This window comes from Phyllostomus discolor, chromosome 5 (assembly GCF_004126475.2).
Source record: "Phyllostomus discolor isolate MPI-MPIP mPhyDis1 chromosome 5, mPhyDis1.pri.v3, whole genome shotgun sequence".
Lineage (NCBI taxonomy): Eukaryota > Metazoa > Chordata > Mammalia > Chiroptera > Phyllostomidae > Phyllostomus > Phyllostomus discolor.
The window spans coordinates 55,582,099-55,609,758 of record NC_040907.2 but is presented as its reverse complement, the minus strand read 5'-3'; the positions used below and the strand labels follow the sequence as shown (position 1 = coordinate 55,609,758).

At 35.7% G+C, this 27,660-nt stretch overlaps 1 long non-coding RNA gene across 1 annotated transcript; it reads left to right on the top strand.

Moving 5' to 3' along the window:
* The first annotated feature begins 511 nt into the window (after positions 1-511).
* LOC118500435 lies at positions 512-27,660 on the top strand. The gene is made up of 4 exons (XR_004902993.1): positions 512-537; positions 18,419-18,425; positions 23,461-23,467; positions 27,491-27,660. It is a non-coding gene; the product is annotated as an uncharacterized LOC118500435 (long non-coding RNA).

Below are 27,660 nucleotides of genomic sequence, written 5' to 3'. Positions count from 1 at the left end.
TCACAACCCGGGCACGCGCCTTGACCCAGAATCGAACCAGCGACAACCAACAAACTGAACTACACTGGTCAGGGCTGTATTTAAGATTCTTTGATGCTTGACATCTCACTTATTTTTAGGGCTGAACAATATTCTATTGTATGGATATACTAGTTTATCCATTCATTCACCTACTGAAGGACATTTGGTCACTTTCAAATTTTGGCAATTATGAATAAAATGACTATAAACATCTGTGTGGAGGTTTTTGTGTGTAAATACATATTTTGTTAGATTTATACCTAAATATTTCATTTTGGGGGCTGCAATGTAAACACTTTCATGGTTTTAGTGTCAAATTCCAATTGCTTATTGCTAGTATATAGGAAAGTGAATGACTTTTATGTATTCACTTTGTATTTTGCCACCTTGCTATAATCACTGAGTAGTATTCCATTGTATTTTGTATCACATCTTCTATATCCAAAATCCATCTAAGGACACTTGAGTTGTTTCCATGTCTTGGCTGCTGTGAATAATGCTGCAATAAACATAGGGGTACATTTATCTTCAGAGATAAATGTTTTCAAATTTTAGGGGTATATATCCAGAAGAGGGATTGTTGGGTATATTGTAGCTCTATACTTAACTTTTTGGGGGAAGACACCACCTCACTCCTGTTACAATGACTATTATCAATAAGACAAGATGTAAGTATTGGAGGTGATCTAGAGAAAAAGGAAGCCTCATACACTGCTGTTGAGGATTTTTGCATCTATGTCTATGGGAGATATTGGTCTACAGTTTTTATTTTTTTAAGTATTGTTGTCTGGTTGACATTAAGGTAGGGATGACTTTTTCACGTTTTTTTGTTGAGGAAAAGTATGTGCGTGTGTATATGTGCCTGGTGGCATTCACCTCAACTTCTGCAGAACGGGATGCATGGTGGAGATGGGATTAACCTGGACTTTTAAGGAACAAAGGGGAAGAAGGCATTATAGTGTAGTGGTTATGAATGCAGGTTAAGGATTCAAATGAGACCCGGATACAAGTCCTGGCTCTATAATTTACCAGCTCTCTGACCTTGAGTAAATTATTTAAACCCTCTAAGCCTCAGTCCCCTCATTTGTGAAATGCAGACAGTAATATTAACTGTCTCATAAAGTTGTCAGGATGATTATTGAGATAAAGTGGATAAAACACACAGAATGAGTGCCCAGTCTTCAGTAAGCTTTTGATAAATGTTAGCTATTTAAAAAGACAAAGGGCAGTGGTAAACTATTTTAGATAGATGAAGAACACTGAAATAATGATAAAAATAGCAAATGTTTAAGGCAGAATGTGTCATGAAGAGATTTAATTATGCCAATGGAATATTAGAAGAATGTTTTAAGTCTTTTAGTAACTGATAAGATTTTGCAAGGGTCTAGGAGACAGAAGTTAGCTTTCATCTGTCTCCTTCCTCTAGGCATCAGCCTTTCACTTTACACCCCATTAATTGGGTGCTCACCTAATGTGCTCCTGTAATAGTCTAGACGTCCCATATCCTAGCATTTACCATTTTATATTGAAACTTGTCAGAATACCTTACTAGGCTCTAGGGTCCTCAAGATTAGGATCTGTGGAGGTCTTAGTTATTGAGTGCCTGGCACAATACAGGCACTCAATAAATTTCTCAAGCAAATAAGCAGGTAAACAAGAATACAGCAGAAGAGTAGCATGTGGAAGGCACTGAATTGACAATTGAGTTTCACTTATGGTACATATATGGTGTCATGTTTAGGGACTTAAAATATATATAGTTCCACAACATTATACTCCTTAACACTCAGTGATGTGATAATGGAATAAGACATATAAACATGGGCCTAGCATGATTTCTAGCATACATGCAGTAAATGTGTGTCTGATTTATACAATACAGATAGAGCTAGGGCTTACTCAACAAATGTTTTCAAAGTTCATAGTGATTGGGGGTTAAAGGGAAGCATGCGGGTGGGATGGCGGCAACAGTAGGTGTTTTGTTCACAATCAAGTAAAAGTGTGAAATCAGTCTCTGAATTTGGGGAGATTGGCTTGGAATGATGGGCTTCTCTTTGTCAAAACTTTTTTGTTGGCAAACCTATTTTTAATTAAATGGCATTTATTTGATCATGTCTTTATTTTATTATTGTAGTCTAACTTAAAAAAAGAGTAAACATATGATAATTTAAAAAATATACAGTGGTTAGTTCAGTATGAATTAGTGATTTCCAACCTTGCTATTGCAAAGAAAAATGTGCAGCTAGAGTGAGAAAGTTATAATTTTGAACAGTTTTTTGGAATCACCAAGTTCCACTATTCTCTTGCTTGTTCATAGTCCTATTTTATGTTTGAATGAGTTAAACTGTCTGATTATGTTTTAGCCATACCTGAGGGAAATATGTGTGGGACGGTGACTGCTCTTACATGTGAACATAATTTCTTCCTTCCTCAGCTTCATGGAATTCTAGGTCTTTTCCCCCCTACTCATTCCTACAATGCTTCCTTTTCTTTTTCATATGTTGCATCCTACTGTTTTTTTCAACTAAATTCAAGTCACATTAGTTTTTTTCAAAAGAAAAAAAAACCTCTTACCCATTAAAAATCATTTTTTTCTGTGTTAATTAATACTTATCCAATTCCATTACAATTGGTTGAGGTATTAGGAGTTGCTAACTTAGCCTGAGTCATTCTTTTTTTGCCTATCAACCCTAAATAGTTATTTTTTTACTCTACTTTTGCATGGCTCAGCTTTCTTAATGTGGTGTTTCATTAAGACCACTCTCACTCTAGCCTACATTTTTAGTCTAAATAAGTATTTTAAGTTATGGCCACAGCTTGTTATTCAGTACTGAGAAATCTAGAAAACCTTATGTGTGTGTGCAAGTGCAAGGGCAGTACACATGTATAAGGCAATGACGTGAAATGTATCTGTTGCTCATTTAAAACTTTGGCATTGCCTACATTACCTACATGCCCTGTATATCTGTCTAAGATCACATCGAGCCTGTGTGTAATATTTACCATTGATCCTGCCAAAGTCTTGAATTGAATTCTTTCCAGAAATGTTAAGGTCTGAGTTTATTGTTTCAAGTTAATGAGTATGCCTTTAACTCAAGGCAAAGGCAAGAGTTGAAACCAGATTATGTGGCCTTAACCCACACAACAATTTCCCTTGTGAAATTTTTTGCTGTTTGAGTTTAGTTTGTATAAAATAATCAAAACACTCTGTAGGAATTATAAGCTTCTAAAGTGTTTTATCCCCACAGAGCAGTTTAGATCATGTGTGGCAGTCTGGAACTTGGAAAGTGGTTGGCTTAATTTATTGTAAGCATTAGAAATAGAAATTAGCATTAAACATTAAAATCGTGTGACTTGTCCCCCCTGAGTTAAACTTACATAAAGTGATTGAATACACTAACTATAGGATTTATCAGCTTCTGGTGAGCTTAAATTTGGTTGCACAATGGTGTAAAATGGTTGTAAAAGGTTTAGAATCAAATTTGAATCACTTCTACTTAGTTTTCAAAGTCACTAAAACAGAGATCTATAGACTTGTATTTATAAACATTTTGGTTACAATTTTATTTAGGAGGCATTTTTAATTTCTATGTTTTTGTCTTTTTGGTTTCTAAGGAGATCTTATCAGTCATCTTTTCTTCAGAGTTATTTAGGACTAAACATAGATTTAAAGGTTTTTCTTTTAAGTTTTATATTAAGAAATGGGTGTGTTCTCTGTGTTTTCTGATGTAAACTTCATATATGAGAAACTTGTATAGTCGTGTGATCATTTACATATGTTTGCGTATGCATAGAGTTATTTATTAAAACTAAAGTTCTCACAGGACAGTGGAAGCTTAAAAAGTCTGTTTCCTAATAACTTTAGCTTGTTTAAGAAAGCATAATTTCAATTGCAAATAAATAAATAAATAAATAAAGAGTAAAAAAATAAACAACTGACTTTATTTCCTGGGATTTTAAAATACATCAAATTTTATATAGTTAATGGATTATATTGTTTGTTCATAAATCATGTAACATCAGTGGCAAATAATTTTCTATAGATAGAATTTTTTTGTAGCTATATAAATATTTAATATTATTTTTATATATTACATTTCCCCCAGATGAATAAAGAAAAAATACTAATTTTCAAAAATAAATACCAAAAATTGGGGGATTGGTAACTGTAAAGGTGATGGAATGTAACACAGGATGAAAGTATCTTTATTTGATACTGACCACTTTTGAGAAACAACTGGATATTTTAAGGTGACAACTCTGTAATTATTTATGGAATACTATGTTTGCTTTATGAAATCCAGAACCATTTCTATTTTCCTCTCAATATAGCAATTTGATGAACTGTCATTTTCTGCAATTAGTGTGGACGAGCATTGTAGATTATACTCTGCTATTAATATTTCCATATACAAATTTATATCAACAAATCCAGAGGTGGCATATGACCAAATCCAATGACTTATGCTTAAGAAAACAATAGTTAATTACAGTCCTAAAAGGTAGTATGTTTTTCAGCTATTCAAAACACAAAACAGCCTCTCAGCAGTAATCTGGGGTTTGTACCAAGTGAAGGCATCTTGCTGGAATGTCGGAGGGACCTCTTTGAGGTGTAGTGTTTGTTAGGATGTGCATGCAGAACAATTTACCGTGCAGAAGGCAGATTAGGACTGTAAAACACCAAAGCAGTAACAATGGCCTACCCTCTCGTGACATCCAGCAATTCAGACTCTGTATTTACTCACAGATTGGAAAATAACTGTTCTTTATGGTAAATACATATATTTTAAATTATGTGGGAAGAAGAGATACCTGATTTTGGCACTTTTCTGAAGGACACAAAGATAATCTCAGTCCCCACATAACTCCTACATGAGCTACCTGCCTCCCCCCACATTCTTACCAAGAAAAATCCATCCTATGGGTGTTAAGACAGAAATAAGATTACTTTAAAGCATTTTTGACTTTCATGTCAATAATTTTATATTTTCCTCAGTACTTCATCATTTACAAAGTTCTTTATGACATTTCTGTGGGACACTGTCATTCTCTTATTAGCAATGGGGAACTGAGATTCAGAGCAGTTATATAACTTGCACAGGGTCCTATAGCTAATGGCAGATGGAAGCTCCGACTCCAAATGTAATGCTTTATTACTACATTACAGCAAGGATACAGGAGACTAGCAGCTGACTAGTTAATAATACACAGGAAGCTAAGTGGGTCAGAGCTGGGAGAGAGCTGAAAAGGTACTTCAGGTCAAAGTGAATAAGGAACTAGTCAAGGAAATGGGGAACCCACGACTGGGTAAGGGCTGGGGATATGGTGAGTGATGGAGCTGATTAGAAGGAATCAAAATGGTAAAGACAGAAGTAGAAATTCTCAGAGCAACTTCATTCTTCAAGTTTGTTCATGGCTATAAGAACAGTAATTGTTTTTCCACTTACCACAGCTCTTAAGAGGCTCCATGGTATCTTCTAACCACCATTTATGTATGTTGGGAAATAGAGGGTTTGTTGAGGAAGGGAATTTAGATTTCTACCATTTCCTGAAATTCTTTATGGGGCTTATTTAGGCATGAAAAGATATATGGCACTCTACAAGTGCTCTCTGCAAATGGCCTCAGTGATATATAAGAGAATCTCTGCAAACTAGATATTTCTACAGTTATATATTTTTTTCATTATTGTTATGAACAAGCACTATGTTAGAACTGGAGGATCTGAAGCCAGATTGCCTGAGTGAGATTTTTTCTTACTAGCTATGTGACCCTGGGCAATTTTCACACCCATTAAACAGTCATACTGGTTGTAAGAATTGTATAAATAAATACATTGAAAGATCTTACAACAATTGCCTGATTCAGAGTGAAATTTCATTTAATTTAACTATTATTACAATTTACAGAAAGTTAAAATCAAGGCATCCCACAAAAATGGTAGACACAATTGAAAAGACTACCCAAAATGTTTTGATAGCTTAATTTATAGTAATTATTAGTATTTTTAAATAAAATTTTTTCCTTTATATTTAATAGCACTTTGATGAGACTGCTTTGCTAGATTGAGACACATGATGTAATTTAGTTTTTTCTAATTATTTTTTTTATTGTGACTGTAATTTTATTTCTTTCTTTCTTTTTTTATTGTTGTTCAAATACAATTGTCTCCATTTTCCCCACCACCACTCTCCCCTGCCCCAGCCACCCCATCTCGCATCCTCAATCTTACCAGCCTTTGGCTTTGTCCATGGGTCCTTTATACATGTTCCTTGACGAGCCTTAATTTTTATCCCATAAAGATGTTTCCTAAGAAAATATCAGTGGCTTCTTTCCTCTCCCTTCTCATTCTTAAGGAAGTAAGGATCAAGTCTTTCACCTTAAAACATACAGAATCCCAAGAGAAATATTTATGTAACAAGCAGCTGGAAAGACCAGGTACCATAAGTATAAGAAATAAGACATGGGGAGACTATAGGAGTTGAGAGGACAGATTTAGGAAAGGGGACCTTTGGCATAAATAGAAGGTTCTGGGAAACTCAGACATAAGAAGAAAAATTGCCATATTTTTAATAGAATTATTATTTATTTGAAAGGCATCACATAAGAGCTCTTTAAAAACATTATATTTATTTATTTTTAGAGAGAGAGGAAGGAAAGGAGAAAGAGAGAGAGAGATTGATGTGTGAGATAAATATTGGTTCAGGAGGACCTGGCCTGCAACCAAGGCACTGTGTACTAAGCAGGAAATGAAACAGTGAATTGGCAACTTTCGGTTTGCAGGACGATGCCTGACCAGTTCACTGAGCCACACAAGTCAGGGCTATTGTATTCTTTTGTTGGTGCATGTTTATCTGAAATTTTATTCTGTGTTTCCCTTCATAGCTGTTTCTGTTTCTTGAACATTCCACGCTCTCTCACTTGACTTTTGAAGGGTGAAACTTTGCATACATTGTACCATCTTACAAAAAACTCCAAAACAAACTCACCCTTTGCCAGGTTAACTTCTTATCATCTCTCAAACCTCAGTTTCAATGTCTCATCCTTGGGACACCTCACCTTACCCCTAGATCAGGTTCAATTCCCTGTCAGATGCGCTCACAGAACCTAGAGCTTCCCTATTGTCATACTATGTTTTGTACTTCTCTAATCTTGGTCTTCTCCTCTACATTGTAAACTCCACGAGAGCACAGCCTTTTTGTCTGGGGATCTGGAAATGTACTTACTATCTCTTGACTTGGATGGTGGTTTACATACATAAGAGTTCATTGAGTTGTACATTTAAGATCAGTGCACTTTATTTTATGCAGGTTATGCCTCAATAAATATGAATAAAATATCAGGCACTTATCTGAGTATTTAATCTGAACAATAACAAACCTTGAGGTTAACTTGAGCACATTGAATTACTACTAGAAAAGTTCTTCCTTTACTGAGCTGAAATATGCATTTCTATAATTTTCATCTGTTGAACAAATATCTATTCCCTGAGCCAATATTAAATAATTCTATTTCTTTTTTTACATGATGTCTTTTCCAATATTTGATGAAAGCTTTCATGTTCCAGGCTAATATCAACCATTCCTCTAATGACAGTTTTAATTGTTTAATCATCTTGGTCCTTCTTCAGGATATATCCTCTAGTTTATTAATATCCTTTGAATACGGTATGTAGAAACAGACACAGCATTCCTAGTATTATCTGACCAGTGCAGAGGACAGCTTTTCATCACCTCCCCCTTGAAGTGCGTATTTTGCTAGTATTCAACAAACTATAAAACTTTTATTAATTCTGTTCAGTATTCTCATCTCATATTAACACTCCTTTTCAACTCAATTTAAAAATTGCCATTAAACTAGATCCTTTCCATCCATATTTGCATAATTCATTTTTTAAAACCTAATTCAGGCCATTACATCCTAGTGGCTTCAGACAATAATGAGTTCTAACTTATTCCACCCGAAGTTAATATTTATTGAATGAATGTATGAATGAACAGAATTCATCAATCTATCACATGAACTCATAGTAACAAACAGCACCGTGCTCATGGATATTCACTCTTCTGCTGCTACTCTTTGGCCCTGTCTCAGGGCAGACCAGGATGTTCTGAAGTTCCAGCAAAAGGGTATTTGCGACCATGACTCAGGCTCTAAATCAGAGGTTTGAGTTTACAACAGGACAGTTTTCCTGCTATGTAAATTCAGAGAAATCCCTTTAACTCTGTACTTCTTCATTTTCATATTTCAAGCTTGTATTTCCTCATTTCTACACTAGGAATGATAATATTTCATATGATTGATTTGGGAATTAAGTAAGAATTCATTTTAAAAAGTTTACAGTACATAGTGCTCATATAATTTAAAAAATTCAAAAATATAATTTTCATACAAATATATAATCGACATGTGCCAAGATTTAATTCATTAACAAGAGAATCAGAAGAATAATAAAACCAAGTCAAAAAATGTTTGAAGAACTGAGTATTTATAGGCATTGAGGAAAGAATGTTGGAATAAGATTGCCAGGTTATATCTCAAACTGGTTAATGTCTCAGGGAGCTTACCCGTAGTCCTTAGGTTTACCTTTTGTCCCAGAGAGAAGTCATTTGAAATTTTACTAAATAAAAATCTGCAAAATAACATGAAACATTAGGGTTTGGTCCTTTGACTAGCAGTCAGACAACACTATCCATAACCCCCAGAGAGTCAAATACACCTGCTGGACAAGGCTCAGTCTAATACAAAAAGAACACATGGTCTATTTTTTGCTTTATTTTAGGTGTTGTATAATTTGCTTTTAAAAATGCAATGGCATATAATACAAGGTATGTTAGAAGATGTAATGAGGAAAGAATCTTTCGTCTCATGTGAATTGTAGGGGGACACAAGCATTCACTCAGACCATAGTGGAAGGTATGTGAAAGTTAATGATCAGCGCAAAGGGAAATGTACCAGTTTTCTTGATTTTGCCCTCTGCTGGCCAGGAGGTATCCTGTAACCTAACGGAGGCACATTTTTTTTTTTAAACCTAGTTTCCAGAGCATAGTGATTGAGGTTTAGAATAACCTGTCATTTTCCAGCATTTTCAAGCAGGTCTTGATGATGCTTTCTAGCTCTGTGCTCTGTACTGCCTTTTATTTTGAATGTCATTAAGAAATTTCAAGCAAACTTCCTGAAGAAGTTGGAACAGATTCCTGCCTGTACCTGTAGCTGTTTTATTATAATTTATTTTTTTCAGGTCAGGACCAACACATCTGGACTAAAATGGGATGTTTAGAGACATATCATTTTGCAAAAGCCTTGACAGCAGGGTTTGGAGCACACACTGTATGGACTGTCACTTTTTACTTCCATCTGGTAAACAGAAGCCTAGTTGGACTCACAAAGGATAATGATTTATGCATCTGACTGGAGATCCTATTTATAATGTTCACAAAGCAAGATAAAGTTAGCAGGTTATTTCACTTATTTAAATATTTCTACTGTACCTGATTCTACAAAAGATTTGAAGAATTTCGGCAGAAGAGTTGATTGAGAACTGATTTATTACTTATAATGATGTCAAAATTGTAGTGAAATTAGCTCTAAGTGTTGATTTAGAGCTAAATTCCACTTGTATTCTTCAAGTGGAATTTATATAAGAGAATATATGTTATAGTGGTTGTATCCACACAGTGAAAATTACATGAAGAATTTGTGTGCAATCCAAGATGCTAAGGACAATCCCTCTTGCTTCAGTAGTACTGACACATAAGTATATGTGTATGAAATATACACATACATACATACATGCTTTTTCTTGAATTACCTAGACTTTATAATAATACTATTTACTGTGCTCTGTATGAGCAGTTAATTGACAGGAAACTAGCAGAAAATTTTTTTCAAGTAGCTTTTTCAAGGATATTCCATAAGCATAAAACTGAATTGTGACGTCAGTCACTCAGTAAATGCTAGGCAAGAACTAATTTTTTATTGTCATATATTTCTTAGTCAGGTACCTTTGAGAAATTAGTACATTCTGCTTTATGTATATAAAACCAGTCTGATGTCACATCTTGTTTTGTATATGTATGTGTGTGTGTGTGTGTGTGTGTGTGTGTATCTTTTGTCTGAGTAAGTTACTACATCTGCCCTTGTTCATGTGAAGAACCGGGAACCCTTTTTTACTTACTCTGTGGACATTTTATCATCTCCAGGACCAGGGGTGATCAGGAAACAGTAAGACTGAGAGAAAATTGATTAAGGCCAGATCTTTCTTACTTTTCACTATTTTAAAAGAAATTGAGCTTGGAGTAGGCAAAGAAAGTGTTTATTCATGAAATACTTTTTAGAAAGTAAAATATATTCTTCTGGCCACTATCAATTGTGGTATAAAAACTTTATTTTTTTAATCAAAGTAAATAAATTAAAAATTCTGTTTTTAGAGAATCCCAAAGAAACCTTAGAATAGTTGAGTTATTCTTGACAATGTACTTATTTATCTTTTTACCAAATACTCATGAGCTTCTACTATGTACCAGGCACTTTGATAAAGCCAAGGATTTCGAACCAGTCTCTACCTTTATGTTCTTTACAGTTTAGAGAGGGAGACAAAAAGTCAACAATTAACCATAAAAATAGGCAGGTATTTAGAAGTTGAGATAAGTGTAACAAAGCAAAAATACAGGGTTCTATAAATAAAAAAGAGCATCCAGTTTAGACTGAGGGAACAGGAAAAGTGTCTCTGGAAATTACAATTGAACTGATAAAATACATCAGTGTTAAATGTATCTGAGGAATGAGAGACAGTCAATTTGTCTGAAGTGTAGTGATGGAAGAAGAGAGTGGTACAAAGCAAAACCAAGAGGTAGATTAAACAAGCACTTGAAGGCCATTTACAGTTTTAAATTTGATCTGAAGTGCACTAGAAGTCATTGAAGCATTTTAAAGAGATCTAAAACATAAGATTAGTATTTTAAAAGATTTTTAAAAGACTCTGGTTTTGTGGAGAACAGATAGCTAGAGAACAAAAGTGATGAGAGATGGGGTGTCCAGTGGGGGATATCCATCAGGAGGTGACTGCATAGGACTAGGTAAGATGGTAATTCGGAGCAGATTAATGGCAGATAGTGGAGACAGAATGAAGCAGACATATATTACAAAGGCAGCATAAATTGACCAAGGGGTCATTGTGTGAGCCAGGTGAGACAAACTGAGGTACTAAGTATGGTTTCCATTTTCTATCATGAGCAACCAGGTGGATAGAAGCACCACAGATGCACAAAAATTTAAGAAAAATGGAACAGAAACAGATTTTAAAAGCCTGAGTGTTAAAAACCCAAAGTTAGGAATCATTGCTCTAAACAGGAAAGATGTAGCGGAAGACACGCATTTAGAGTAGCAGGAGCAACCCTGAAGATGACAGAACCCTTAGAGATAGTTCAGCAGGGCCAGACCTTGAGTGACAGTGCTCGTCCTTTAGGAGAACACGGGGCCTGAGCGTTTGATAAGAACCTCAGAAGCAATCATGAGAACTATTGATTGCTGACAGCTTGTTTGCCTTTGGATAAATCACTTAACCTATTTGCTTCAACTTACTCATCTGCTAAATGAAGATGTTAGATGAGATAAGGTACCTTTTTATTCTAGCTTTCTGTGATATTGTGCAGTGGAAGACAGAATTTAATCCCAGGCCTTTAATTTCCACATCTATAAAATGGGACTAGTATTAAAGAGGTAGCACATATAAAGAAACTTACATGTTGGAATTGCCTTTCTTCCTTTCTTTTCTTTTAATGCTAATCAGTAGTTCTAAATACTGTATTTCACTTGGACATTAGTCACATACTTTCCTATATAATTGGTGCTAAAATATGAGAGATTGAGATAGAGTAAAACCCCAACTTCCATACATTTTATATATTTTATTTTGTTATGTGATTTTACTTCTCTGAGGCTCTATTTTCTCATTTCTAAAATGATAATAGTAATATTTAGCTTACAAGGTTGCTGTAAGGTTTGAATGAAATAATACATGTCAAGGGCCTAGCAAAGTGTCTAGAACGTATTAGACTCTCAAAAGATTTAATTCTCTTTTTCTTTATTTCTTAAGTCAACTTAGTTGGACTATAACCCTCTCTATAAATTTCATTCTAGGGCAAAATGGAGGTTAGATAAGTAATTGTAAGGCCAGAACTACTTTCTATAGTTACTAGATAATTGATCATGTGATATTTATTTCTTCATTCAATAGTTACTAAATTTTTAGTCAGACTCAGTAAGCATTCTATCTTGTTAATGCTCTACTGTCAACTGGGGAATTCCAACTTTCTCTTTGGTGAGATAAAACAATTCCAAGAACAGCAAAAAACCTTCCCTAAGCCTAAATGACATCCATCAAAGCTTTGTGATATATGTTGTTTAATGTCCATGAAAGCCCAGTTTGTATTTGAATGGCATAATGATCTTTAAAGTAGGTGAAAGGATTCCGGACTACTGTATAAAAAAGAAACACCACACACCCCCTTTGCCCTTAAGAGAGCAGCAAGCTTGCTTTAGGAACCATTACAATCAATGAGCTACTTTGCTCGCTCTCAGACTGCCCTTTGCAGTAGCATCCAATTTTCTGCCTCTTAGAGCTGAGATTCTCTTCAGTGAAATGCTGAAGAGAAGACAAAAGGTCTACCCTACAATATGCCTAGCATACCCAGACCAGGTGAAATTGGATTTGTGTTTTGAGCTCTGTTTTAACTCACAGGTAGCTGTAATTCTGTCTGGGAAAGCCAAGAGCATCTTGAAATCATGGCCAAAGTGCTTTCTTCACCCAGAATTTAATGTCCAGGAATTGGGAGGATCAAACAGTACAAGTTCAAGATTTTATCACTTCAGGCTCCAGCTATTACAATAAACCCTAACTTCTATCTCTCCTTTTAATCTCTCTCTGCCACCAGTTTCTCTTTCCTTCAATTTTCTCTCTCCTTCAATTCAGACTTCCCTCTGATTAATCTTAAAATAGCTCTTAAACAAAGTCTCATCTCATCTTAAAACTCATTATCTGTATTAAACGAAGTGGTTTATACTCTATAAAGTGGCAAAATCTGACCCCAACCTACTTGCCTAGACTTTTCTCTCATTATAATCATTTATGAACCTGACATGCCAGGCACATGTAATTTTTTGGCCTCTCGTCAAATCCAAGTGGCAATGCAGGGAATATGTCCCAATTGGTTTTGAGATCCAAAGAGACTTTTTCCCTCATTTCTCCTTTTCTAGCATGTATTCACCCTTGCATTCTATGCTGAAAAACATTTTGCTTTAGTGAGTCTTTAAGATATTCTAACTATGACCTAGAAAAAATATTTCAAAAATTTATATGAAACCACAAAAGGCCCTGCACAAAAACAGCAATTTTGAGAAAGAACAAAGTTTGAGGAATCACCCTACCTAATATCAAACTATACTATAAGGCCATAGTAATGAAAGCAGCATGGTACTGGCATAAAAACAGACACATAGATCAATGGAACAGAATAGAGAGCCCCAAAATAAACTCACATCTTTATAGTTAATTAATATTTGACAGAGGAAGCAAGCACATACAATGGGCTAAAGATAGTTTATTCAATAAACAGTATTGGGAAAATTGGACAGACATGTGTAGAAAAATGTAACTAGATCATTTTTTCACTCCCCACACAGAATAAATTCAAAGTGATTTAAAGAATTAAATGTTAGACCCAAAACCATAAAAATCATGAAAGAAAATATAGGCAGCAAAATCTCAGACATTGCTTGTAGCAATATTTTATCTGATATATCACCTCAGGGGAAGGGAAACAAAAGAAAAAATAAATAAGACTGCACCAAACTAAAAAGCTTTTGCACAGCAAAGGAAACCACCAACAAAATAAAATGACAACCCATAGAATGAGAGAACATACTCAGTATTAACCTCTCATAAGGGGTTAATATTGAAAATTTATAAAGAACTTACAAAACTCAACACTAAGGAAAAAAATAACCCAAGTAAAAAAATGGGCAAGAACCTGAACGGACAGTTCGCCAAAGAGGACATACAGATGGCCAATAGACACATGAAAAGATGCTCAGTGTTACTAATCATCAGAAAAATGCAAATTAAAACCACGATGAGATATCACCTCCCACCAGTCAGAATGGCTATCATCAATAAATTAATGAAAAACAAATGCTAGTGAGGATTTGGACAAACGGGGACCCTTTTGCAATATTGGTGGGAATGCAGGTTGGTGTAGCCACTGTGGAAAGCAGTATGGAAATACCTCAAAAAATTTAAAAGGGATCTGCCTTTTGACCCAGCAGTCTCACATCTGGAAATATATCCAAAGAAACTCAAAACACTAATTTGAAAGAATATATGTACCCTTATGTTTATTACAGAATTATTTACAATCGCCAAGATATGGAAGCAGCCCAAGTGCCCATCAATAGACGTATGAATAAAACAACTATGGGACATTTATATAATGGAATACTACTCCACCATAAAAAAGAAGAAATTTTACCCTTTGCAATTGCATGGAAGGATCTGGAGAACATTATGCTAAGTGAAGTAAGCCAGTCAGAGAAAGACAAACACCATATGCTTTCACCCACATGTGCAGTTAAATGGACAAACTGAACTAACAAGCAAAATAGCGACAGACTCAGAGAGAGAGAACAGGATGACAACTATGGGGGGGTGGTTGGGAGTGGAGGGATCAAGCAAAAAGAAAAAAGGATTCATGGACATGGACAACAGTGTGATGATTATGGGGTGGAGGGTATTTGGGGGATAAATAGTAATGGAAAAAATACAGTTAAAAAATCCTTCCCAACTAAAAAAAAAGATAAACAAAATATTTAAAAATAATAAAGATATACATTTAAGAATCACTGGCTTATTGATGAGATTTAAAGCAATAGTTCTGATTTACTTAGTAAATGAGTTAGTGTAGATAGAGAATAGGTCTAAAGCTTGAGTGCTGGGCACTTCAATGTTGAGAGGTCAAGAAGAGAAAAAGCAAGAAAATAAGAATGAAATGGAGCAGCCAATGAGAGACGGCAAAACCCATGAGGGATTATACAGGCTTTCTATAGGAAAAGCTAACCTAAACTGTTGCCTCGGTTTTCTGGCAGGGCAGGTTGGCTTCACCCTCAGTACCATCACTGGCTTTCTTTCAGATACGCCTTAGCTGTACTGTCAGCCCGAACTGGGGCAGGACTTAAGAGTTATAGGAAATTGTAATGTCATACTGTCACAGCCACTTCATTCCCAGAGTCATGTGTTGGTGGAGGTTGAAAGAATGTATTAATTTGATTAGTATTTCCTTGTGAATCTCAGTTTCAAAGTTCATTGCCTTTGTTTCCTGGTGACTATATCAGAAATGAGCCTTATCATAAATCTTATATAAATACCAAATCATAGATTCACACAGCTCAATAATCATAGATTATTGCATTCCACATCTTAAGCCTTCAAAAAAATTTTCAAACCTTTTCAGATGATATAAAGGAACATTTGTGATTGGGTCTTAATTTTCTCTTTGCCATCATCTCTCATCCCAGCTCCCTTCACTTTCCTTGTTCTAGCCAAGTGGACATGCTGCCCATTCGGTCCTCAGAGCGGGACATGCTCTCTCTGGCTTCCAGGTTTTTGCCTGTGAGCTCTCCATGAAATATTTTCTCTTTCCATCAGCTGGTAGCTACTTGTTCATTTTTAGGTGTCAGTTTAAATGTTACCTCAGTTTTTCTTAATCCTTACAGTCCTGATTTGAGACTGCAAAATTCTTACATCACAACTCTTAATAAATGATATTATAATTTCTTATACATTTGTCCATTTCCCTGCCTAGACCATTGGCAAACTTTTTCTGTAGAGGGGCAGATTGTACATATTTTATGCTTTTTCACCATACATTCTCTGTCACAACTAACTGACTCTTGTTATAACATAAAACTGGCCATAGGCTATGTAAAATCAAAATACTGTGTTCTAATAAAACTTTATTTATGAAAAACAGGCAGTGATTACATTTGGCACTTGAGAATAGGAAATATAATTTTGTTGATTATTATGTGCCCAGCACAGTTCCTGAAACACAAATAAACACTCCACAAACATTTGTTTAAGGAATAAAGGACAATCTAGCACAATCTTGTGCCAAGAAAAATGGCCTCATTGTGATCATGAAAAAGTTGTGCAATTTAAGTTACTTTATGTGTATTCTTTCAAGGCAGTCCTCAATACTTAATATCTTCCCTTCTTTGCTCCTAAAATTGGCATTGGTCTTAATGTTTTGACAGTTTTCCTAATTTATCCTGGATGCTGAGGCAGTACAGAGGCATGGGGGCTGCTGTCTGATCTGTACATCTTTAGCTGTGACCAGGAGTTGTAGATATTGCTTTCTTTTTACATGCACTTCATATGAGATTGTCCCTGGGATCGAGTCTGTGTTCTGTGGTTATTGGGAGTCTGGTATTTATTGACCATTCCTGTCTCTCTTGCAGTACATGGAATTTGGGTAAGCAGTGATTCATTTGCAGAGATCTAATTTATTTAGATTCATTTAATGGAGTTTCATGTGGTTTCTCGGCCATGGTTTACTTCCCCAAATTATGAACGGGAAATCAGGAGGTTTACGAGAATTTTGGCTTGTACCTTTGCCAGGTAATGAGTAAAACATGGTGTAGGGGATGAGAAGCTATGTTTGTGGTAGTCACATCTTTTAACCAGACATTGTCAAGATGTTGAGCCAGATTGGGTCAGATGAGCAAGTTAATCCCTGGGAAATCTCATTACTTCTGGGTTATTTAAAAGAAAAGAAAAACAATAGAAAAGATGCTTGTATTTTTAAAGTGACCCTGCAAAACCATAATTATTTCCACTACCAGGGAATTTTTAGTTCATTTTGAACACCAACCAAACTCAGAAGAGGGAAGGCTTTAAGACTCCATTCACCCTTAACTGGCCACATGAGCCAGCAGTGGTGAAAGACAGGCTTAGCTCTGCCTCTGGTGCAGAGATCTGACTCTGGGCTCAAAAGATGTACACAAATTGGCACTTTAGCTAGTTGAAGTACTACCCAGGCCAAGTGGTTTTCCAACTATTCGTGAATTGTAATAAATTTCTTTCACATTTTAAAGTTAAAATACAGAAAAAAGAAAGAGGAAAAGGGTTAATAAGTTAGACCAGAATAGTGAAGATTATAGAAGAAGCAATAGACAGGAGTAAAAAAAGACCATTTTATTAATATTTTTATAGTGTTTTATAGACTAAAATAAGTTTCTAAGTAACTTTTATATATTATTCCTTCAATGGCCATCTGAACTAGACAGAGTTAAATAATCTCTTTGCAAATGATGAAATTCGCTTTCAAAGAGATTAAATGACTTGGTCATATTCAGTAGAGATCCCTCTGGCAAATGAAGGAAAAGGTTACATTTATTTTCATTGTCATTCACCTATTGAATTTATCTCTCTTTTCCATGGGATTCACTGTTTTCTAACATAGTTTCTTTTCAAATTCTAAATCTTGAGCTTTCAGAGTTCAAGGACTGGATTTCTGTTGGCCAACATTTTTCCTGTATCCTCATAGCTTGGTAGTGTTGTTTCTTCCATTGTTTGTGCCATCACTCTTACAGTCAGTGTATCAGCATAGGAAGAGGTGAATACTGGGAACAGAGACTTGGGAGGTGGAGAGTTATGTGTACTGAATAAAGCAGGAAGTTTGAAATGAAAAGAAAGCTAGCCATTATAAGAATGTTCACTGCGACTTCCGGCCAAGATAGAGGCATAGGTGGACGCACTGTACCTCCACACACAACCAAGATTGGAACAACAACAATTTAGAGGCAGAATAACACCCAGAACTGACAGAAAATTTACCTGAATGGAAGTTCGACAGCCAAGAAGTTGAAATAGACCCATTCATCCAGACCGGTAGGAGGGATAGAGACAAGCAGCCAGGCTCGGGTGGAGGCATGGAGAACGGGGAGAATTGGGCGCATAAGGCAACTGGGGGTGCGTGAGGCATCTGGGGCGTGCAAGATCACAGAGGGTGGACCCTGAGTACACAAGCAGCAGCTGGCAGACCCAGTGAGGCGGCGATTGTGGAGCAGGGCAGAGTGCGTAACCCAGGATCACAGGGAAGAGACTCAGGTCCCACAGAAAACGGAGCTACCGCTGTTGTTCCCTCTTGACTCCGCCCTCCCATACAAAGTCACAATCTAGCAACTGGGGTGCCCAGCCCTGGTGACACCTAAGGCTCCTCCCCTCACCATAACAGGAGCGACCAGACCAGGAAAAAAAAGAGAGAGAGATGGCTCAAATAGAAGAAGAAATCAGTGCCCCAGAACTCATCCTTTTGAGCGACTAAGAGGTAGCTAACCTATCAGATGCACAGTTCAAAACACTGGTGATCAGGAAGCTCATAGAATTGGTTGATTTTGGTTGCAAATTAGATGAACAAATGCAGGTTACCATAAAAGAAATGAAGGAAAATGCACAGGGAACCAATAGTGATGGGAAGGAAACTGGGACTCAAAACAATAGAGTGGACCAGAAGGAAGAAAGAAACAACCAAACAGGAAAGAATGGAGAAATAAGAATTCAAAAAAAAAAACAAGGAGAAGCTTAGGAACCTCCAGGACATCTTTAAATGTTCCAACATGCGAATTATAGGGGTACCAGAAGGGGAAGAGGTAGTGCAACAGATTGAAAACGTATTTGAACAAATAATAAAGGAGAACTTCCCCATTCTGGCAAAGGAAATAGACTTCCAGGAAGTCCAGGAAGCTCAGAGAGTCCCAAAGAAGTTGAACCCAAGAAGAAACACACTAAGGCACATTATAATTACCTTAGCCAAGGTAAAAATGAAGGAGAGAATCCTAGAATCAGCAAGAGATAAGGGGATAGTCACCTACAAAGGAGTTCCCATCAGACTGTCAGCTGATTTCTCAAAAGAGACCTTACAGGCAAGAAGGGGATGGAAAGAAGTATTCCAAGTCATGAAAGACAAGGACCTATATCCCAGATTACTCTATCCAGCAAAGCTTTCATTTAGAATGGAAGGGCAGAGAAAGTGCTTCTAAGGTAAGGTCAAGTTAAGGGAGTTCATCATCACCAAGCCCTTATTTTATGAAATGCTAAAGGGACTTATCTAAGAAAAAAAGATAAAAAGAACATGTATAGTAAAAGGACAGCAAACTCACAATTATTAACAACCACACCTAACGCAAAACCAAAAGAAACTAAGCAAACAACTAGAACAGGAACAGAACCACAGAAATGGAGATCACATGGAGGGTTAGCAACAGGGGAGTGGGAGGAGGAGAGAGGAGGAAAAGGTACAGAGAATAAGTAGCATAGATGGTAGGTAGAAAATAGACAGGGGGAGGGTAAGAATAGTATGAGAAATGTAGCAGCTATAGAACTTATAAGTATGATGCATGGACATGAACTAAAGTTGGGGGGGAAGTGGGTGGGAGAGGGTGCACAGGGTGGAGGGGAGTGAAAGGGGGGAATGGGACAACAGTAATAGCATAATCAATAAAATATATTAAAAAAAAGAATGTTCATTGCCCAGATAGGAAGAGATACTACATTTTTTCTTCTTTTTGATTATCAGTGTAATAATTGACATTATTCAAGACTGTGGTATTTTATAAAGTTCACAAAGCACATTTTATAAAGAGCACAAAGTGGTCAATTAAAAGTATGTAAATGAACATTTTAGGAAGCAACATCAGTTGTAGTTTCCATCAAAATTAAAATGCTATGGAGAATTGTAGGCTGGGCCTATGAGCCATATGAATAGGTTTTTCTGTTTTAAGTTTAGAAGGTACATGTGTTTCTTCATGATTTGATCCCTGGTGTTTTCCGATGGCACAGTGGTAGGTGGAAAAAAATGTGGCATGGAGATATTATCTCCTTTACTTGATGTTGCCCAGTGCTATTATTGCAAATTAATTTTGTGTTTGTTCACATCTAACTTGGAAATATTTAAAATATTTGCCCATATTTTCTTCACTAGCAGATTCTCACCCAGGTACCATCTTACATTTATGTAAACAGTGATCTAACCATGCAAAATGTTTTAGGTACAAATCCCAGATTCCCTTGTCTGTGTTGGGGAAGGTGCCCCTGAGCTCTCTTCAGCCAGAGCCAGTTAAACTTATGCACATGGAAATGCTGTTCTTTGTTTGCATAATACCTTTGTACTCACGTTTTCTGCTCTGTTTTAACACATGGAGTTAGTTCCTTAGACGTCATATCAATCACTGAATAAGGAATTCTTTCATCTAGTGGCAGATATTTAACATCTGTCTTCACATTTTTTTATGCTGTTCCTCAGTTTCAAAAGAAACTCTAATCCTGTAGATGACTGGCCTTGGGTTGTTATTGTCATTATTATCATCATCCACATTATTTTCTGCCAGTTTTTCAGGTCACTCCTGGTTCACTACCAGAAGAGGAATCTGACTACAGGAAGTTAAAGTTAAGTAAAATTTGAAAACACAGATTAAAATAATTTGGTATATTCACATGGAAGGGCAAAAAAAAAGGGTACAGTTGGGTCCAAGAATAATAATCAGTTTATAGAATGACAGAACTCTGAACCAAGTTTTAAAATAGTCAGATGGCTACTCAATTTACCTATTCTTTGGCCTCTGTCATCACCTCCACTCCATCACCACTGTTTCTTCCTTTTGCTAGCCAGTTGCTATGGATGTGGGTATTGAAAGGGCAAATGGACTAGAAGTCAAGAAACCTGGATGCAATATCTGATTTTGCTGCTGGCATAAATCAGTTAAAGTCTCGGGGTTTGTTTTTGCAACTCTAAAATGCGATCCGTGACACCTGGCTTCCTCGTCTATGGTTAAGGTGAGGTAAACATAGGAGAATATGGAAGCATTTAAAAAATTCTACAGTTTTGTACCTACATAAGCAATCCTGACAGTGAGCATTATTGCTATACTCAGTTACATTAGAAATTTCAATAACTCACTTTATGTTCCCACAAATTTTTTAGAAAAGGTGCTTCACCTTTAAGGCATGTGGGCTGAGGGACTGAGGCTGCCGTTTCTTAGCAGTAATTTTATATGGCCTGACCAGTGATTGAACCCACGACCTTGGCGTATGGTGAGGATTCTCCAACCAACTGAGCTACCTGGCCATGGCCATGGCTTTGTGTTTTTGAATCAACCCTGAGGGATCTGATTGTAAAGAAAAAGAATGTTGGTGAGAGAGAACAGCAACCAGAAATAGATCAATGAAACCAACTGGCTGTTATTGCATGAGTTAGTTCACAGTGATCTGGAATTGATACTTTACACTACTGACGTTGTCTTTGGAGACATTTGTATAGATTAATGGAATGTCTCACTAAGTCACTGGTTGTTTTTATATTGATTTTGCAAAATTATTTTGTGCTGTAAGGGGGCTCCCCGACCTAGGAAATTTTGATAATTATTAAGACATATTTCAATTTCCACTAGGAAATTTCTGAACTAAATGACATCATCAGTGGCATGTCACCATGAAAAGAACATGGATTCAGGTGAGAAAACCTCTAATCTTATTTTTAGTTCTACATGTGTGATGTTGGATATGATACTTCTTTTGTCAAGGCCTCGGATGTGGAAGTTGGAATTGATGATTTTCTGTGCTCTCCCAGCACTAATATAATTATTATTCTACTAATAATGGTGGTCTGTGAGTGCCATCACAGGTGTTGACAAAAAAATAGAAATTTTTGCACAATTCCTAAATGATAATAATTAATTGAGTAGATAAAACTGCTAACTAGTAGAATCAGTGTCAGGAAAATAACAAAGACCTTAAAACAACCAGAAAATACAATAAATTCGATGATGAAGAAAACTGAATTCCTAGGCCATGGCAGGATAGTTCAGTTGGTCAGAACATTGTCCCAATACACCAATGCTCTGATTGTGGGTTCGATCCCCAGTCAAGGCACATATAGGAATCAACCAATGAATGCATAAATAAATGGAACAACAAATCAGTGTCTCTCTCTTGCTTCCTCTCTCTCTACCTCTCTTTCTCTCTCCCTTCCTCTCTCTCTCCAAAAATCAATAAATTAAAATTAAAATAAAAAAAAAGAAAACTGAATTCCTAAATCAGCAACTATGGACCACACATGTGGTTAAGAGTATTTCCTTATCATGGCTTGAAGTTCTGTCAAATCTATGGGACACAATTAGTCTCTATCAGGTATTTCATTCAGAAAAGAATACATAGATTTTCACTTAACTTAGAGGATATATTTGAGATAGTTTGATATAATGGAGATGGGTTGCAACAGTTTTAATTTTCACCCAAATATCTATTGGGACTTTCCTTTTCATACAACCATCCCTTTCCAAGTGACAAGGATCACGCTGTCTGTTTTGAAAGATGACAATTTCATAGTGTTTGGCTATTAAAGAGGGGGAATATCCACATAGAACTGCCTAGACAGAGCCCAGCAAAGGCTGTGAATCAGTAAATGTTCTGTTTAATGATAGCGTACCACGTGTTATGCCAGGGACTGCCAACATAAGCTTCTTACCCTATAGAAATAAAGAGAACAGGTAATGGCTCCCCAAAATGGTGGCTCATGGTCTGTAGATACTGGCACAGATTTTCAGTCTCCTTGGCACTGGCCCTAGGCTGTAATCAGAACATCCTCGTGCTCATTCCTATCTTCTCCAGGTGTTTTACCCTTGTCACATTTTCTCATTTCCAACCCCACCCCTTAGATAATAAATATCACATCTTCGTTTCCCTAATCTCCTTAATTTCTATGATTATTATCTACTGCCATGAGGGTTAAGGGTGAGAGTAGTGTGGGGAAGACAAAAAGAGTATGTGTGGGGTTGTCTGGTTCCTTTTCTTTTTCCTTTCTATTTCTGGTACTATGGCAGAAACTCTTTGCTCTTCTTCCCTTGAAATTTCTGTTTTAATTCTGAAGAAATAATTTTGTCAGTTAAAAACTGTTTTCAGGGTTTTTTTCTTTGCATCCCATTTGTAATAAATTAACTGATTACCTAACTTGACTAACAAGAAGAAGGGTCACATAAAAGGAAGTTGAGGAAAGAAAAAAAAACAAAGGTAGTATTTTAAGTTAGGGGTCAACAAACTATAGGCAGACTATCAGCATCTGTTTTTATAAATAATGTTTTATTGGGACTCAGCCATATTCATTTATTTATGTATTGTCTATGGCTGCATTGGGTTCAACAATGACAGAGACAGGGTGGCCAAAAATTCCTAAAATAGTAGTGTTATAATAACAGTAATGGTTTACTAATAGCATATACTATCTAGCCCTTTAAGAGAAAGTTTGTTAACTCTATTTTAAGATATTGCCTTGCAAAAATGTTACTTAAAATATAACTTAATGTTCTTCTTTCTGGCCAAAATAGTCTGAAAGGAACCAGGTTCACCCTTTCACTTGAGATTACAAAGAGATTGAGAGAAGAGCGAGAGAGAGCGAGAGAAAGAGAGAGACGAGAAAATGTTTTCCAACATTCCACATGTCAGGCAATTGGCTGTGATCCTTCAAAGACAAGAAACAAATGAGGTAAGGCCTCTGATTGCCCCATACTAGTATCTTGGGAGAGTTTCCATGTCATGGTAGAGGAGGGGCACTCCAGTCAGAGCCCAAAGGGTTCCCTGAGTTCAGGAGATGGAGCCGAGAGTCTGTTGCTTGCCTGCATGGGAAAACATGAAGAAAAAACTAACAGAATCAGAGAGAATTATAAACAATTCAACAATAGTACAATAGCTAGAGGCTTCAATACCTCACTTTCTGCAATGGGTAAGACAAACAAGCAGAAGACCAACAGGAAACAGGAGACTGGAACAACACTTAAACCAACTAGACTGAAAAGACATCTGTAACATACTAAAGGTAGAATATACCATCTCCTTGAGGGCATATGAAACACTCTCCAGGATAGACAATGTGCTAGGCCTTAAAACAAAGCTTAATAAACTTAAAAGGGTTGAAATCATATCAAGTGTTCTTTAAGTACAGTGGAATAAAAGTAGAAATCAATAACAGAAAGAATTTGAGAAATTCACAAATATGTGGAAACTAAACTTCCCTAAATAATCAATGGGTTATAAGAAGAAATCACATGGGAAATTAAGAAATTCTTTGAGACAAATGAAACGAATATATAACATACCAAATCTTATGGACAATGCTTAGAAGAAGATTTATATTTATAAATGCCTATGTAAAAAAATAAGAAAGATCTCAAATCAATAGCCTGAGTTTCCACTTTAAAATACTGAAAAAAGGCCCTGGCTGACATAGCTCAGTGGATTGAGCACGGGCTGGGAACCTAAGTGTCCCAGGTTCGATTCCCAGCAAGGATACATTCCTGGGTTGCAGGCCATAACCCCCAGCAACTGCACATTGATGTTTCTCTCTCTCTCTCTCTCTCTCTCTCTCTTCCTCCCTCCCTCCCTTCCCTCTCTAAAAATAAATAAATAAAATCTTAAAAAGAAAATAAAATACTGAAAAAAGAACAGCAAATTAAAGCCAAAGCAAGGAGAATGGAAGAAATCATAATGATTAGAACATAAAGCAATGAAATCAATAGGAGGAAAACAGTAGAAAAAAATCTTGAAACCAAAATTTGGTCATTTGAAAAGGTGGACAAAATTGACAAACCTTTAACTAGACTGACCAAGAAAAAAAGAAACTGAAATTACTAAAACAAAATATGAATGAGAGGACATTACTACCAACTTTACAGAAATAAAATGGGCTATAAGGAAATACCATAAACAACTGAATATTAACAAATTAGATAACATGCATGGTATGCACAAATATCCAGTAAGGCACAAACTACAGAGATGAACCTGAGAAAAAATAGAAAAGTTGAGTAAGCCTATAACAGGTAAAGAGATTGAATTCATAATTTAAAAACTTCCCACAAAGAAAAGCCTAGGCCCAGATGGTTTGTAAATTCCATCAAACATTTAAAAAAACATTAATACCAATTCTTCCCAAACTCTTCCAATGAATATAAGAGGAAAGAATATTTCCCAATTCATTCTAAGAAGCTGTGCCCTGCCTAAAAGAAATGCATTTTAAAATATAAAGACACAACTAGGTTAAACAAAAAGTATGGACAAAGATATACCATGCTAACTTTAGTGAAATGGCTACATTAATATCCAAGTAGATTTCAGAGTAAAGAATATTACCAGGGATAAGGAAGCTCATTTCATAATAAAAGTTGCAATTATTCAAAACGACATAATCAATTAGGTTTATACACATAATAAGATAGCTTTGAAATACATGAAGCAAACTGATAGATCTGCAAGAATAAATAGGGACATCTCAATTGGAGTCAGTTACTGAGAGAAGAGACAAGCAGAAAAGCTACAAGGATATTATAGATGTTTAAACAACTGTCAACAGATTTGACTGACACTTGCCAAAGACCCACTTAAACAACAGCAACATACAAAATGTTTTCAAGTACAGAACAAACAGAATATTTACCAAGATATACCATATTTGGACCATAAAACAAACCACAATAAATTTAAATATTTTAATTCATACATAGCATGTTCTCTTACCACAGTGAAATTAAATTTGAAATTGGTAACAGAAAGATCCCAATCAAAATGCCAGCAGACCTTTTTTCATTTTTGTAGAAGTTGGCTAACTGATTCAAAAATTCATTTGGAAAAAACAAAACAAAAAAAAGAAGAAAAAAATCAAAGTTAAAAAAATTTATTTGGAAATACAAAGAACATAGAATAGACAACTTTGAAAAAAATAAAAAATCAAAGATGGAGGCTAACATTATTTGATTTCAAAAATTATTACAAAAATCAAACATCTTTACATTGGATAAACTTAGACAAATAGATTAATGGACCAGAATAAGAAGTCCAAAAAATTCTCACTTATAATGTATGGATAACTGATTTATTACAATAGTGTAAACCAATAGAATGGAGAAAGGATAGCCTTTTCAACAAATGGTAGTAGAACAATTGGCTGTGTGTGAGTGTGTTTGTGAGTGTGCGCAAAATAACTTGGACACATGCTTCAAATTACATAAAAAAATTAACTCAAAGTGGATCATAGGCTTCAATGTAAAGCTTTAAAATTTCTAGAAGAAAATATAGGAAAAGTGTTTTACAATCTTGCTGACCAAGATTTTTTTAGATATAATACCAAAAACAAAATTCATAAAATAACAAATTAGTAATTTGGACTTAATTTCTGATAGTCAAAAGAATGGGAAAGAGAAGTCAAAGATTGGGAGAAAATATTTGCAAACCATTTCTCTGAAAAGGACTTGTATAAAGAATATGTAAAGAACTCCTAAAACTCAACAATAAGAAAACAAACAATAAAATTAACAATGGGCAAAAGATTTGAACAGACACTTTATTAAAAAAAAACATTTAGATGACAAATGATGAAAAAGAACCAGAGACATGGAAATAAAGAACAAATTGACAATGACCAGAGCAGAAAGAGGAGAGGTAATAGGGAAAAGAAGGGGAAGGGTCAAGTCAAGGAACAGGTATATATAGGACCCATGGACAAAGACAATGGGGCAGGGAGAATTGCAAGTGGGAGAGAGGGGTGGGCAGGGCAAGAGAGAGCAATGGGGGGAAAATGGGGACAAGTGTGACTGAACAACAATAAAAAGGTTTTTTTAAATAAAAAAATTAAAAACTGATGAAAAAGATGTTCAACATTATTAGTCATTAAGGAAATACAATTTACAACTATAATGAGATACCATCGCACACTTGTTTACATTTCTATGACAAAAAATACTGACCATATCAAGTACTGATGAAGGTGTGAAACAACTGGACATTTTGTATAGTGCTGGTGGGAATGTACAACTGTTTTGGCAAACAGTTTGACAGTTCCTTTAAAAGGTAGAGATACACTTACCATACTACCCAGTCATTCCATTCCTATATATCTCCCAAGAGAAATAAAAACATATGTCTGTAGTTAAGCTTTTAAATGAATAACGATAGCAGCTTTATTTGTACTCAGCTAAAACTGAAATCAGCCCAAGTGTCCATCAAAAGATGAATGAATAAACACATTATGTTATAGCCATACATTGGAACATTACTCAGCAGTAAAAAGGAATGAACTATTGTTACATACAACAACATGAATCGATCTCAAAATACTCTGAGCTAACGAAGTCAGACAAGCACAAAAGGGCATATAGTATGATTCCATTTAATAAAACTTTAGAAAATTCAAACTAATCTATAATGACAGAAAGTGTGTCCTTAGGAAATGATGAGAGGGAGAAATTATAATTGTGCACAAGGAAACTTTTTGAGGTGAGAGAGAGATATATATATACTGAATATATATATATACTGAATATATATATATTCAGTATTTTGATTGTGATGATGGTCTTACATTTACATATGAGGTCTGTCCAGAAAAAGCACAGCAACTGTTACTATAACAGGAACAGTTTGCACGATATCAATGTAACCTGGCAGCCAAGGAGAATGGACTGGGATGGGTATGCATGAACAATGACAACTTCACTGCACTACTAGTAAGTGGAGGTGGTAGATGCAATTGAGTGAGCGTGTG